At 43.6% G+C, this 15,013-nt stretch overlaps 1 protein-coding gene across 4 annotated transcripts in view; it reads right to left on the bottom strand.

The window, feature by feature from the left end:
• The window catches only part of tnfaip8 (TNF alpha induced protein 8), a 95,157-nt gene extending 89,538 nt beyond the window's left edge, over positions 1–5,619 (bottom strand). For 3 of the 4 annotated variants that reach the window (XM_033017490.1, XM_033017488.1, XM_033017489.1), the window contains exon 1: positions 5,445–5,619. The gene's annotated coding sequence lies outside the window, so the exon portion shown is untranslated. The remainder of the gene's footprint in view (positions 1–5,444) is intronic. The other variant, XM_033017492.1, reaches the window with a different exon arrangement.
• Between the last annotated feature and the right edge of the window lie 9,394 nt (positions 5,620–15,013).

Here is a 15,013-nt window from a genome sequence, read left to right as displayed (position 1 = left end):
TTTGTTCTAATTCTGGTCTTTGCTCTCTCTCATAAACCGAGCAAGCAGTTTGAAAAGGCAGAAGTAATCTCAAAAATGATAGGTCAGTATCTCCATCGTTCAATTCTCCAGTCTCTCAACAATGCTTTATTAATAGGCTACCTCATATTATATTATGTTACGTTATCTATTGCATGTTAAAAGCAAAAGTCAACATCTAGGTTTAAGACAAGCACGACATCTATCCACTCAAAGCAGAATTCAAAATGTTATACATTAAAACACAAAACTTTGCACATTCCTCCAAGAAATGTAATTGCAGTACTTAAAATTGAGATTTCTTTACTCAACAAATATTACCTTATGGAGAAAACCGCTCATGTATAATTAGGCACACTGGACTATTCTGCTGATAAAATCAGTCATTTGATGTTTCCAGTTACTGCCTCTTCAAAAAATAAAATCTAAAATGTGTAAATTAGCAAAGCATCGCACCAACGTGATGCAATGTACAAGTTAGAAATTATGTATGTTACAGTTACGTAAAAATACTAAACCAGGAAGTCTAGGCAGCGATTTTGTTCAGTGTCTTGCTTATACACTTCTTAAATACCAACTCTGTTGCTAAGAGGTAGCATTTGATCCACAATATTTTATTCATCTGCTCACTGAAAACATACAAATTCACCAGAGTTCATACTGTCTAATATAATAAATACAATATAATTTTCTTCAAATATGCTTGAGATTAACAAATTGAAATGTAACACAAAGCATAAATGTATCAGAGCATACTTAGTTATTTACAGCATATTTTCATTAATCAAATAGTGAAAAAGCTACTGCAAGCACCCAAGGATACAACAAACTTTAAGACTGGTAATATTCCTTTGTTTCCTTCCCCCCTGACAGTTTGAAGAAGGATTTCGACCCAAAACGTCACCTACTTTTCTCCAGAGATGCTAGCTGACCCATTAGTTGCTCCAACATTTTGTGTCTATCTTCGGTGTAAACCAGCACCTGCAGTTCTATCCTACACAATATCCCTTTATTTTTTAATTCAGCTTTAGTTTAATGCCAAACATAGCTGTGTTAATAGCTACAAGAAATATGCGATCAATCCCTTTCAATGTTGGATTTTCAGACATGTTACAGTAACCAACTATTTCCTTAATTAACTTCTGCTAACCTCTGTTCCACTCCTAGTGAACTTATCATTTCCAGAGAACCCCCACACCGGCTTCACTCCTTGCCGCAACAACAGTACCGCTGAAGATCTGCCCTTCATAAGAATATCAGAACAAGAGAACACACAAAAACGTAAGAAATCGAAGCAGGAGAGAGACTGCAGATGCTGGAACCTTAAGCAAGAGACAAACTGCTGACGCAACTCAGCGGGTCAGGCAGCATCTGTGGAGGGAATGCACATACAGTGTTTTGGGTCAGGGTCCTTCAGAATGGGGGAAGAAAGCTAGGAAAGAGAAGCGGCAAAGCTGGCAAGTGGATACAGGTGAGGACTGGCAGTTGGGTGGAGCAAATGACAAAGGCTTGAGGTGAAAAGGAGTCAAAAGGCTGTCAGGGGGGGAAGAGGAGTGAAATATATAACTGGAGAGAGGGATAAGGTTGGAAGGGGACAGGCAGGAGGGGAAAGAGAAGTGATAAAAGGAGAAATGGGAGTCGTGCTTGGAAGATGAGCACATGGAGCAGGACAAAGGAACCGAGTAACAAAGGTGGTGGAAAATAAATATGTGTGCACTATGGTGGGGGATGGAAGGAAGAAATGGGGGTGGGGTGGGGGGAATATATCACTTGAAAATCAAGAATTCACTCATCTAGAATTTTTGTTATCATTTCTTTTCAACCAGATGTAGAATGTAAATGTAGGTTCTCTTCCAATATTTTCATTCACTACACAACAAAGCTTTAAAATCTGTTTTTCAAACCAGGAACTATTTTAGTTGTGGTGCAACTGTAATATATATTGTGCTGATGCTATGTTGTAGTCACCTCCTGAAATGTGAGCTTGTTTGACTTGAGAGCCTCAAATTAGTCCGACTTGTTTCTCAAATGGGATTTTCCAGTGGTGGAAAATAAATATGTGTGCACTATGGTGGGGGATGGAAGGAAGAAATGGGGTGTGGGGGTGGGGGGGGAATATATCACTTGAAAATCAAGAATTCACTCATCTAGTGTTTGTTATCATTTCTTTTCAACCAGATGTAGAATGTAAATGTAGGTTCTCTTCCAATATTTTCATTCACTACACAACAAAGCTTTAAAATCTGTTTTTCAAACCAGGAACTATTTTAGTTGTGGTGCAACTGTAATATATATTGTGCTGATGCTATGTTGTAGTCACCTCCTGAAATGTGAGCTTGTTTGACTTGAGAGCCTCAAATTAGTCCGACTTGTTTCTCAAATGGGATTTTCCAGTGAAACACATGGAAGAGTATGGGTAATGAAATCTAAAGGAAAATGATCTCCCAGCATCATTAACTTAGAATTTCTTGAATTCCTAAGGCAGCCAAACACTGAAAACTACATAATTCTATTTTTCAAATTATACTCTTGGGTTGTAGTCTACCCAAGCTAAACGCGAGGTGCTCTTCTTCCAGTTTCTGTGTGGTCTCACTCTGGCAATGGCTGATAGAAAGGTTGGCATGATATGGGAAGGGGACTTAAAATGATGAGTTATCATCATTTTCCAGCAAACATTGGCGGGCGGACAAGTGCAAGTGCTCGACAAAACAGTCACCTAGTCTAGGGTTGGAATCACCAACGTAAAGGATGCTACGTTGGCTGCACCGAACGCAACGTGCAAGGTTGGGAAAGGTGCACTTCGACCTCTGTTTGACCTGGAAAAGCTGCTGGGATCCCTGGATGGAAGTGAATGAGGAGGAGTAGGGACAGTTGATTACATCTTCTGCATTTGCAGGGGAAAGAAAGTGCCTGCGATGGAGACAGGTTGGGTGGGAAGGAATAAGTGAACCAAAGAATTGTGGGGAGAGTGGTCACTGTGGAAAGGGGTGTGACAGCCGTGACTGAAAAGTGGAAAGTGGTGTCATGATGAGGGTGGCGGAATGTCGGAGAATAATCTGTTGGATTCATTGGCTGGTGGGGTGAGAAGTGAGGACGATGAGAAATCGATTGGATTTCCATCTGGGTGCAGGGGGAAGGAGAACATAATTGCAGGACACTATGGAGACAGACATTTCATTGTTTCATTGTTGGTACATGTGGCAATTAAATACTCTTGACTCTTGAAATAGAAGGAAGAGGCTATCCATTAGTCATCGTAGAAACAAGGAGCTGCAGTTGTTGGTTTCCAAAGGACAAAAACTGCTGGAGTAACACCAATTCAGGCGGCGTCTCCGGAGAACATGGATAGATAATATTTCAGGTTGGGACCCCTCTTCAGACTGATTGTGTGGTGCAGCGGGGGGACAAAAATAAAAGAGAGGAGGTGCAGGACAAAGGCTGGAAAGTAATAGGTGGATGTAGGTGGGGGGTTGATAGACAGATGCTTGGACAAAGATCAGAGATGACAACACAGGTGTGAGACAAAAGGATTGAAGCGTTGCGAATTATTTAAGTTTGTTTTAAAGTTTAGTTTACAGTCACGTGTACCGAGGTACAGGTAAAAGCTTTTTATATTGTGCTTGGCAGTCAGTGGAAAGACAATACGTGATTACAATCCAGCCATCCACAGTGTACAGACAATTGCGAAGCTAAAGGGAGGAATATAGGTGGAAGGAGAAACAGTTCCAGTCCAGGTGGGGGACTGGGGAAAGAGAGAAGGTTGACAGTTACCTAAAATTGGATAATTCAATGTTCATACCGTAGGGTTGTAGGATACTCAAGCCCTACAACCTTCTGTATTCATGTTCTAGCCAGAAGCGATGTTAACAGTTGTTGGTTTTGAGCGATTGTTGATCAGAGTGCAGTCAAAAGCTTCGGCCTCACACTCTGATATCCCCTCTCTAAACTTCATCAGACCCCGGTTCCTTCCTCTGCGGGAGAGGGCTAAGAACTTCTTAGTCTTAGAACTCTTAGAACTTCTTTCGTCGCTCGGCTCCGTGATAAATGTTAGGAAGGAACTGCGGATGCTGGTTTAAACCGAAGATAGACACAAAAAGCTGGAGTAACTCAGCGGGACAGGCAGCATCTCTGGCGAGAAAGCAATGGGTGACGTTTCGACCCACAAACATCACCCTCCTTCTCTCCAGAGGTGCTGCCCTGTCCCGCTGAGTTACTCCAGCTTTTTGTGTATACACCGTGATAAATGTTATTTGATAGCCTTTTTGGGAAAGATTCAAGGCGAGATTGGTCAAATGTAGGTAAATGGGACGAACCCAGCATGCACAAGATGGACCGAATGGCCCTTTTCCGTGCTGTACAGCTCTATGACTATGTCTATTACTGTGAAAACACGAACAAAAGACATGTTATTGTTATCTCGGATATGTTTTCCAAAGTTAAATTAGTTACTGTAACGATTGGCTGTCATGATCCATTAACTGGGTTAAAATTGCTTCTAATTCCCGGCGACATTCCCATGTAAGATCACAAGACCATGAGATTTACTCTTTAAGGTTCTCTGACCATGAATCAAAAACGGCGGCTCATTCACTGTTCCTCCGCTGAATTTGCGAAATGGGTGAATCCAAGACCAATGTCCTTATCGAATAGGTGTGAGCGTCTTTTAAAAGTTAAGAACGTTGTAACTCGTGAAATATCCAGTCACAGTAAATTTCATTTCGACGAGTGGTTTCACTGCGGTGGCCAATGTAAACACTGCAGGTTTCTGCTTTAAAAGAGAAACATTTCAGGTTTGCCAGACCAGTTTTGGCAGCGGATCCCTCCCTGAAACGTTGTCACTGTCTTTTATTGGGGAGAGGGAGGGAGAGTCGTTCAACTGCGGATGGTGAACGCAGCGGGGCTGAAATTGAATCGTTCTGCCATTACACTTCTTACTTCAGTTACAAGGTCGACCCCCCTAGCGCCGGCCCCCGTTCCCCGAGGCCCATTGGAGTGCCAGAGACCCCAGAATGCAAGCTCTCCAGACAGCAGCCGTTCCAGCAACACGAATAAAACGGCACACTCCTGCCTGGCTGCATTTTAAAGAAATGCACAGTCCACGTGTGTGTGTGTGTATATATATGCACACACATTTTGTGTGTGTGTATGTGTGTCTATATATATGTATATATGTGTGTGTATATATATATGTGTGTGTATGTGTGTATAAACAGTGTTCTCCCAGAAACTGGCTTGCTAATCTGCATCACATGCACTGCGGGACAGAAGTATTGCAGACAGTTCAAGTGCAATAACTGTGAAGTTCGCCGGGCGGCTGCAGTGTAGGTGGTGCTAGCGCCGGGCGGCAGACAGCCCGCAACTCCCAGCCGCCGGACCCGGGCCAATTTCAACCCGACTGAGTGTGGGACTCGCACTGGCCAACTTACCTGGCACGGCCCGCGACTGCAGCTCCGACAAGAAGCGCCCCAGTGTCCACGTCCATTTACAGCACGGCAGAAAAATAAATAACTTTTCTTTAAAAAAAACAGACCCCCCCCCCCCCCAGCACGCCACTTGATATTCGAAAGTTTTGACAGCGGAAATTAAGCAGCGAGAGGTGAGTGACAACCAAACCGACCACTCGCACGCCGGCAGAGGCGAACTTGAAACAACAATGATCCAATGATGTTGCCGAGGCGGCGCTTCCTCTGTCCAATATGGAGACGGAGTTGGGCAGGTCTGGTTAATATTTCAGTCATCTCACTAAACTTCATTCATCCGTGAAAACTTTAAACTATCCCTTGTGCTGCATTGCTGAATTGATACTTCACATGTGCCAAATCATAGAAGCTATTGGAAGAGTTTTGCACGGAACAATTCAGGTTGAATAAGTACTATTTTCAGAATAGAAGCAGGATACTGAAATATTCAACAGGGTTGGCAACAGCTGTGGGGGAAGAAACACAGTTAATGATGCAGACCCTGGATCTTTCAACAGAATCTGCCCATGTCTCCATTTGCAAACGCTGTCAAGTCTGCTGAATATTCTCAGCATTTTATGTGATTATTTCAGATCGTGAACAACTTTTTTTTTGTGTAAGAAGGAACGGCAGATGCTGGTTTATATCGAAGATAGGCACGAAATGCTGGAGTAACTCAGCGGGTCAGGCAGCATCTCTGAAGAAAAGGAATAGATGACGTTTCGGGTCGAGACCTTTCATTAATTAGAGCTGAGTTTTTTTTTCAAGCGAGAGCTTGATAGGGCTCTTAAAAATAGTGGAGTCGGGGATATGGGGAGAAGGCAGGAACGGGGTACTGATTGGGGATGATCAGCCATGATCACGTTGAATGGCGGTGCTGGCTCGAAGGGCCGAATGGCCTACTCCTGCACCTATTGTCTATTGTTTAACATTAGGGCCAACGGTGCTCAACGGACCATCAGCTTGAAAGAATTCCCTAGACACTAGCAGCACCCAGGTGAATAAATATAGACTGATGTGAGAATCAGTAGCGCATGTGTCAAAGCTGTGCTCCACATGGAATACCATTGCTGGGATTTGACTTGCAGGGAATATCCCAGTATACAGTGCACTCCATAATATTTGGACCCATCATTTATTTATTTGCCTCTGTACTCCACAATTTGAGATTTGTAATAGAAAAAAAATTACATGTGGTTAAAGTGCACATTGTCAGATTTTAATAAAGGCTATTTGTGTACATTTTGGTTTCACCATGTAGAAATTACAGCAGTGTTTATACATTGTCCCCCCATTTTAGGGCACCACAATGTTTGGGACACAGCAATGTCATGTAAATGAAAGTAGCCATGTTTAGTATTTTGTTGCATACCCTTTGCATGCAATGACTGCTTGAAGTCTGCGATTCATGGACTTCACCAGTTGCTGGGTGTCTTCTTTGGTGATGCTCTGCCAGGCCTGTATTACAGCCATCTTTAGCTTCTGCTTGTTTTGGGGGCTAGTCCCCTTCAGTTTTCTCTTCAGCATATAAAAGGCATGCTCAATTGGGTTCAGATCAGGTGATTGACTTGGCCACTCAAGAATTTACCATTTTTTAGCTTTGAAAAACTCCTTTGTTGCTTCAGAAGTATGTTTGGGATCATTGTCTTGCTGTAGATTGAACTGCCGTCCAATGAGTTTTGAGGCATTTGTTTGAACTTGAGCAGATAGGGTGTGTCTATACACTTCCAAATTCATTATACTACTACCATCAGCACTTAGAAACATAGAAACATAGAACATAGAAATTAGGTGCAGGAGTAGGCCATTCGGCCCTTTGAGCCTGCACCGCCATTCAATATGATCATGGCTGATCATCCAACTCAGTATCCCGTACCTGCCTTCTCTCCATACCCTCTGATCCCCTTAGCCACAAGGGCCACATCTAACTCCCTCTTAAATATAGCCAATGAACTGGCCTCAACTACCCTCTGTGGCAGGGAGTTCCAGAGATTCACCACTCTCTGTGTGAAAAAGTTCTTCTCATCTCGGTTTTAAAGGATTTCCCCCTTATCCTTAAGCTGTGACCCCTTGTCCTGGACTTCCCCCAACATCGGGAGCAATCTTCCTGCATCTAGCCTGTCCAACCCCTTAAGAATTTTGTAAGTTTCTATAAGATCCCCTCTCAATCTCCTAAATTCTAGAGAGTATAAACCAGGTCTATCCAGTCTTTCTTCATAAGACAGTCCTGACATCCCAGGAATCAGTCTGGTGAACCTTCTCTGCACTCCCTCTATGGCAATAATGTCCTTCCTCAGATTTGGAGACCAAAACTGTACGCAATACTCCAAGTGTGGTCTCACCAAGACCCTGTACAACTGCAGTAGAACCTCCCTGCTCCTATACTCAAATCCTTTTGCTATGAAAGCTAACATACCATTCGCTTTCTTCACTGCCTGCTGCACCTGCATGCCCACTTTCAATGACTGGTGTACCATGACACCCAGGTCTCGCTGCATCTCCCCTTTTCCTAGTCGGCCACCATTTAGATAATAGTCCTGTTTTTGCCACCAAAATGGATAACCTCACATTTATCCACATTATACTGCATCTGCCAAACATTTTCCCACTCACCCAGCCTATCCAAGTCACCTTGCAGTCTCCTAGCATCCTTCTCACAGCTAACACTGCCCCCCAGCTTAGTGTCATCCGCAAACTTGGAGATATTGCCTTCAATTCCCTCATCCAGATCATTAATATATATTGTAAATAGCTGGGGTCCCAGCACTGAGCCTTGCGGTACCCCACTAGTCACTGCCTGCCATTGTGAAAAGGACCCGTTTACTCCTACTCTTTGCTTCCTGTTTGCCAGCCAGTTCTCTATCCACATCAATACTGAACCCCAATGCCGTGTGCTTTAAGTTTGTAAACTAATCTCTATGTGGGACCTTGTCGAAAGCCTTCTGGAAGTCCAGATACACCACATCCACTGGTTCTCCCCTATCCACGCTACTAGTTACATCCTCGAAAAATTCTATAAGATTCGTCAGACATGATTTACCTTTTGTAAATCCATGCTGACTTTGTCCAATGATTTCACCGCTGTCCAAATGTGCTGCTATCCCATCTTTAATAACTGACTCTAGCAGTTTCCCCACTACCGATGTTAGACTAACTGGTCTGTAATTCCCCGTTTTCTCTCTCCCTCCCTTCTTAAAAAGTGGGGTTACGTTTGCTACCCGCCAATCCTCAGGAACTACTCCAGAATCTAAAGAGTTTTGAAAGATTATTACTAATGCATCCACTATTTCTGGAGCTACTTCCTTAAGTACTCTGGGATGCAGCCTATCTGGCCCTGGGGATTTATCGGCCTTTAATCCATTCAATTTACCCAACACCACTTCCCGGCTAACCTGGATTTCACTCAATTCCTCCAACTCCTTTGACCCACGGTCCCCTGCTATTTCCGGCAGATTATTTATGTCTTCCTTAGTGAAGACGGAACCAAAGTAGTTATTCAATTGGTCCGCCATATCCTTGTTCCCCATGATCAACTCACCTGTTTCTGACTGCAAGGGACCTACTTGTATCATCAATGAAGATAAGTGAGCCAGTACCTTCAGCAGCCATACATGCCCAGGCCATAACACCCCCACCACCGTGTTTCACACATGAGGTGGTATGCTTTAGATCTTGGGCAGTTCCTTCTCTCCTCCATACTTTGCTCTTGCCATCACTCTCATATAAGTTAATCTTCATCTCATCTATCCACAAGACCTTTTTTCCAGAACTGTGGTTGCTCTTTTAAGTACTTCTTGGTAAACTGTAACCTGGCCATCCTATTTTTGCAGCTAACCAGTGGTTTGCATCTTGCAGTGTAGCCTCTGTATTTCTGTTCATGAAGTCTTATGCGGACAGTGGTCATTGATAAATCTACACCTGACTCCCGAAGAGTGTTTCTGCTCTGTCGGATAGGTGTTTGGGTTTTTTTCTTTATTATGGAGAGAATTATTCTGTCATTAGCTGTGGAGGTCTTCCTTGGCCTGCCAGTCTCTTTAATACATTTATTTTATTTTATTTATTTATTTTTTTTATTTATGGGCGCCTTTCAAGAGTCTCAAGGACACCTTACAAGCCAGTGAAGTTTTTTGAGGACTGGAGTGATGTGATGCCAGGATTTGGTGTGGGTGATGAGTCGGGCGGCTGCGTTCTGGACCAGTTGGAGTCGGTTGATGTAGGTGGAGCTGATGCCAAGGAGAAGTGAGTTGCAATAGTCCAGTCGGGAGGAGATGAAGGCATGGATGAGTCTTTCAGCAGCGGGCGGTGTGAGAGAGGGTCTGAGTTTGGCGATAACTTTGCAATTAGTTATCTCACCAATGCTCTCTTTCTTCTTAATGATGTTCCAAACAGTTGATTTGGGTAAGCCTAAGGCTTGGCTGATGTTTTATTCTTGTTACTCAATCTCATAATGGCTTCTTTGACTTTCATTGGCATAACTTTGGTCCTCATGTTGATAAACAGCAATAAAAGTTTCTAATGGTGATGGAAAGACTGGATGAAAAACTAGGTGCAGAGAGCTGTCTTATACCTGCATTAAGGAGGCATTTAAACATACCTGAGCAATTAGAAACGCCCGTGAGGCCATGTATCCCGAACACTATGGTGCGCTGAAATGGGGGTCTATGTATAAACACAGCTGTAATTTCTACATGGTGAAACCAAAATGTATAAAAATACCCTTTAATAAATCTGCCAATGTGCATTTTAACCACATGTGATTTTTTTCTATGAATCTCAAATTGTGGAGTACAGAGGCAAATAAATAAATTATGGGTCTTTGTCCCAAACATTATGAAGGGCACTGTAAATAGATCTGCTGGATAGCTGCATTCCGAAGAAACCTTGCATTATTGAAAATTATGTTCTAAAAACAATTGTGTCAATGGACAACGGTTGGCTAGGGGCGAGAGAGTTTGACTCGCAATAACAGTTATTTTTCCTCACAGGATTTTCAAAAGCAATCGACTACCTCCTCCGGCAGATCAATCCATATACTTACCACCCTTTGTGTAAAAAAGTTGTCCCTCAGATTCATATTAAATCTTTCCCCTCTCACCTTAAACCGATGTCCTCTGCTTCTTGATTCCCTTACTCTGGGTAAAAGACTGTGCATTTACCCGATCTATTCCATGTTATGATCTTATACACCTCTATAAGATCACCCCTCATCCTCCTGTGCTCCAAGGAAGAAAGAGAGATATTGGTAGATCAGATTAGTGGGAAAAAATTGCGAAATGTCATAGGTGCATAGAATTTTGCAGCATAGATTCAGGCTGACAGCATTTAAATGTCCGGACGAGCACTTGAATTGCTTCGGCTACACTATGCTATGGACCTAATGCCGGGAGATGGGAATAAAATGACAGGTTGCCAACTGGTCAGCATGAAAGAGTGAGGTTATCCAGAATTTTACAGGGGGTACAGGGTTTCCTTTATTGTCATTCAGACTGAAGTCTGAACGAAATTTCGTGCCTGCAGTCATACATACATACAATACAATAAAAAAACAACAATAAACACATATTAACATCCACCACAGTGAGTCCACATAGCACCTTCTCACTGTGATGGAGGCAAAAGTCTTAGGGCTGCAGTCTCTCCCCTCCTCTTCTCTCTCTGCGCTGAGGCGATACCCCACCGGGCGATGTAGCAAACAGTCCCGCGGCTCAAACACCGCGGCCCCGGGGTGGTCGAAGCTGCCGTCCACCAGTCCTGCTGACACAGCCACTGGCCCGCGGCCGAACCCCGGACTCAGGTCACCGCCGCCAGAACACAGTCCCAGCCACCGGAGCATCGTTTCAGCCCCGAGCCGGATCGCCCTCACGTGAGTGCCGTTACTGTCTCAGCCTCGCGCCAGGCCGCCGCTCCTCCCTCGGGCTGGGCCGCCCCGACCGGGCGCCGCTCCTCCCTCGGGCTGGGAACGCCGTACCTCCCCGAGCTCGGCCACTCCGACGGGAGCACCGTTCCTTCCTCGGGCCGGCCGTCCTCACGGGAGCGTCACAGCCCCTCATGGAAGCCCTGTTCCAGCCCCGAGCCGGGCCGCCCTCACGGGAGCGAGCCCAGTGCGAGTCCTGGCGGGCTCTGCCTCCTGAGCCTCGAGGTCGCCAGCTCCGCCATTAGGCCTCAGCGCAGACGGAGGCAGAGAAGGGGAATACGACAAAAAGTCGCATTCCCCCGCAGGGGGAGACAGCAAGCCCCGTTTCAACCCCCCCCCCCAAAAACACAAACTAAAAAAACAAAAACTGGACTAGCCAAAACGAAATAAACAACACAAAAAAGCAAAAACAAACGGACTACAGGTGAGCCGCTGCTGCCAGGGCAGCGCCGCCACTTCCCTGCGCCGCCAATTGGTCCATTTCTCCCTTATTTTTCATCCATACTAGGATATATTTTGCTGAATATATTGCGGTAACCTCCTTAACTATCTGGTATGCTTGCCTTTTATCGTTTTGCTCACCTTATCTACCACATCATTTCTGGCCAATTTATCCTCATCCCATTGCAATTTTCTCTATTAAATCAAACACAGGTTTCTCTCTCTCAAATTGAATACAAATTACTTCTGTTTGTAAACTCCTCTGGGAGAAATTACATAATTTTACCTCTTTCACACACCACTAGAATGACTTCATTTTGTTTCAAGATATTTTCTTTTAGACGGCCCTTTTCTTACATGTTTTTAGGCAAGATATGTTGGTATAGAAGGAGTACTTTAATGCTACTTTGCACTTATATTTAGTTTTAGCTTTGGATTTATGGTTGTGGAATTATCTGATCTGTATTATAGACAATATACAATAGGTGCAGGAGTAGGCCGTTCGGCCCTTCGAGCCAGCACCACCATTCAATGTGATCATGGCTGATCATCCCCAATCAGTACCCCGTTCCTGCCTTCTCCCCATATCCCCTGACTCCACTGTCTTTAAGAGCCCTATCTAGCTCTCTCTTGAAAGTATCCAGCGAACTGGCTTCTACCACCCTCTGAGGCAGAGAATTCCACAGACTCACAACTCTGTGAGAAAAAGTGTTTCCTCATCTCCGTTCTAAATGGCTTACCCCTTATTCTTAAACTGTGGCTCCTGGTTCGGGACTCCACTAACCGAGAACATGTTACCTGCCTCTAGCATGTCCAAACCCTTAATAATCTTATATGTTTCAATAAGATCCCCTCTCATCCTTTTAAACTCCAGAGTATACAAGCCCAGCCGCTCCATTCTCTCAGCATATGACAGTCCCGCCATCCCGGGAATTAATCTTGTAAACCTACGCTGCACTCCCTCAATAGCAAGAATGTCCTTCCACAAATTAGGGGACCAAAACTGCACACAATACTCCAGGTGTGGTCTCACTAGGGCCCTATACAACTGCAGAAGGACCTCTTTGCTCCTATACTCAACTCATCTTGTTATAAAAGCCAACATGCCATATGCTTTCTTCACTGCCTGCTGTACCTGCATGCTTACTTTCATTGACTGATGAACAAGGACCCCCAGATCCCGTTGTACTTCCCCTTTTCCCAACTGGACACCATTTAGGTAGAAATCTGCCTTACTGTTTTTGCTACCAAAGTGGATAACCTCACATTTATCCACATTAAACTGCATCTGCCATGCATCTGCTCACTCACCCAACCTGTCCAAGTCACCCTGCATTCTCCTAGCATCCTCCTCACAGTTCACACTGCCACCCAGCTTTGTGTCATCTGCAAATTTGCTAATGTTACTTTGAATCCCTTCATCTAAATCATTGATGTATATTGTAAATAGCTGCGGTCCCAGCACCTGGCCTCGCGGTACCCCACTAGTCACTATTTGCCATTCTGAAAGGGACCCGTTAATCCCTGCTCTTTTTTTTCTGTCTGCCAACCAATTTTCTATCCATGTCAGCACTCTACCCCCAATACCATGTGCCCTAATTTTGCCCACTAATCTATGCGGGACCTTATCAAATGCTTTCTGAAAGTCCAGGTACACTACATCCACTGGCTCTCCCTTGTCCATTTTCCTAGTTACATCCTCAAAAAATTCCAGAAGATTAGTCAAGCACGATTTGCCCTTCGTAAATCCATGCTGACTCGGACCGATCCTGTTACTGCTATCCAAATGTGCCGCTATTTCATGTTTTGTAATTGACTCCAGCATCTTCCCCACCACCGATGTCAGGCTAACTGGTCTATAATTCCGTTTTCTCTCTCCTGCCTTTCTTAAAAAGTGGGATAACATTAGCTACCCTCCAATCCACAGGAACTGATCCTGAATCTATAGAACATTGGAAAATTATCACCAATGCGTCCACGATTTCTAGAGATAACTGCCAGTCATTCCTTAGAAAATATTCCATTATCTTGTGTGCTCTCAATTTCTCTGTCATCTTTCATAATATGTACATTCTGATTTTGATTCTTCTATATTGGTCTTTTCACCCCTGCACCATTATTTCCTCTTGATATTATCATTTATGATGTACACATCTTCTCCCAATACTTGAGCTTGTCACATAATCTGCAGTTTGATCTGTATGCAAGGGATTGTCTTTTAACTGTCTATTCACATGGTTGCCTGCATCTGCAGCTCAATCTTATTTAGTATGGCTTTGCTTCTTTTGTCTCGGTTGTTAAACTTGATTCATCCCTCTCTTGGGGCCAGCAAGAAAATGCAATTGTCTTGAATTAATCTACGAATGTAATTGAAAGTCTGTCAAGATATTATACATGGACTAAAACTAGAGGATAATATTGCAGAAAATATTGTCAACCAATGTTTACTGCTTATGATAGGAGCTGATGATGTTCTTACCTGAATGTGGTACCCCAGTAATTGACATACATCTCCCAATTAACTGACAAACCTGTACATCTTTGTCTTACCGCTCTCTACCGCTGCACCACTGTGCCGTCCAATTCATTTTCTTTACTTGCACCTTTATGGTTTATAATGATCCAATAGTCATGGGTCACACTACAGTTTAGAATTATTTAGGTATCTTGCAGCACTACACTGTTAAATAGGATTTAGCTATGAAAATATGCAACTACAATAAACCTGTTATGCTAATCTTTATACAGAATTATGCACATTTTAATAAACAATGTTGAATTAGTTTGTGTCATCTCACCCTCAAGTGGAAACATAAATTTAAGAGATTTGACATGTGGTTCGATGATACCACCCAGAAGCCCTTCCCTGTTGTGAACAAATAACTCCGAGCAAGGTGGATGAGAGAAGCAACTTCAACGTTCATTGGTTAAATACTAATCACATGTACCTTTTTAAAAATCGCGCGATTTAAAAAGAAATTTCAGTAACATTTGCCAATATTTTAATGCCAAAGTGAGCAAACATATCTCCAAAATGCGACAATTATCTAATCTTATCTTCTTGTTCTTGCGAATGAAACATAAATAAACCATAGGAATAGTTAGATCTCGTCGGGTGTTGAGCAGCCAGGTTGTTGTCTCTGCATCAATGTCTGCCAGACCCTGAGCTCCATTTGGTGGG

Source organism: Amblyraja radiata, chromosome 3 (genome assembly GCF_010909765.2).
Source record: "Amblyraja radiata isolate CabotCenter1 chromosome 3, sAmbRad1.1.pri, whole genome shotgun sequence".
In the NCBI taxonomy this organism is placed as follows: domain Eukaryota; kingdom Metazoa; phylum Chordata; class Chondrichthyes; order Rajiformes; family Rajidae; genus Amblyraja; species Amblyraja radiata.
This window is presented reverse-complemented; position numbering and strand designations above follow the sequence as displayed.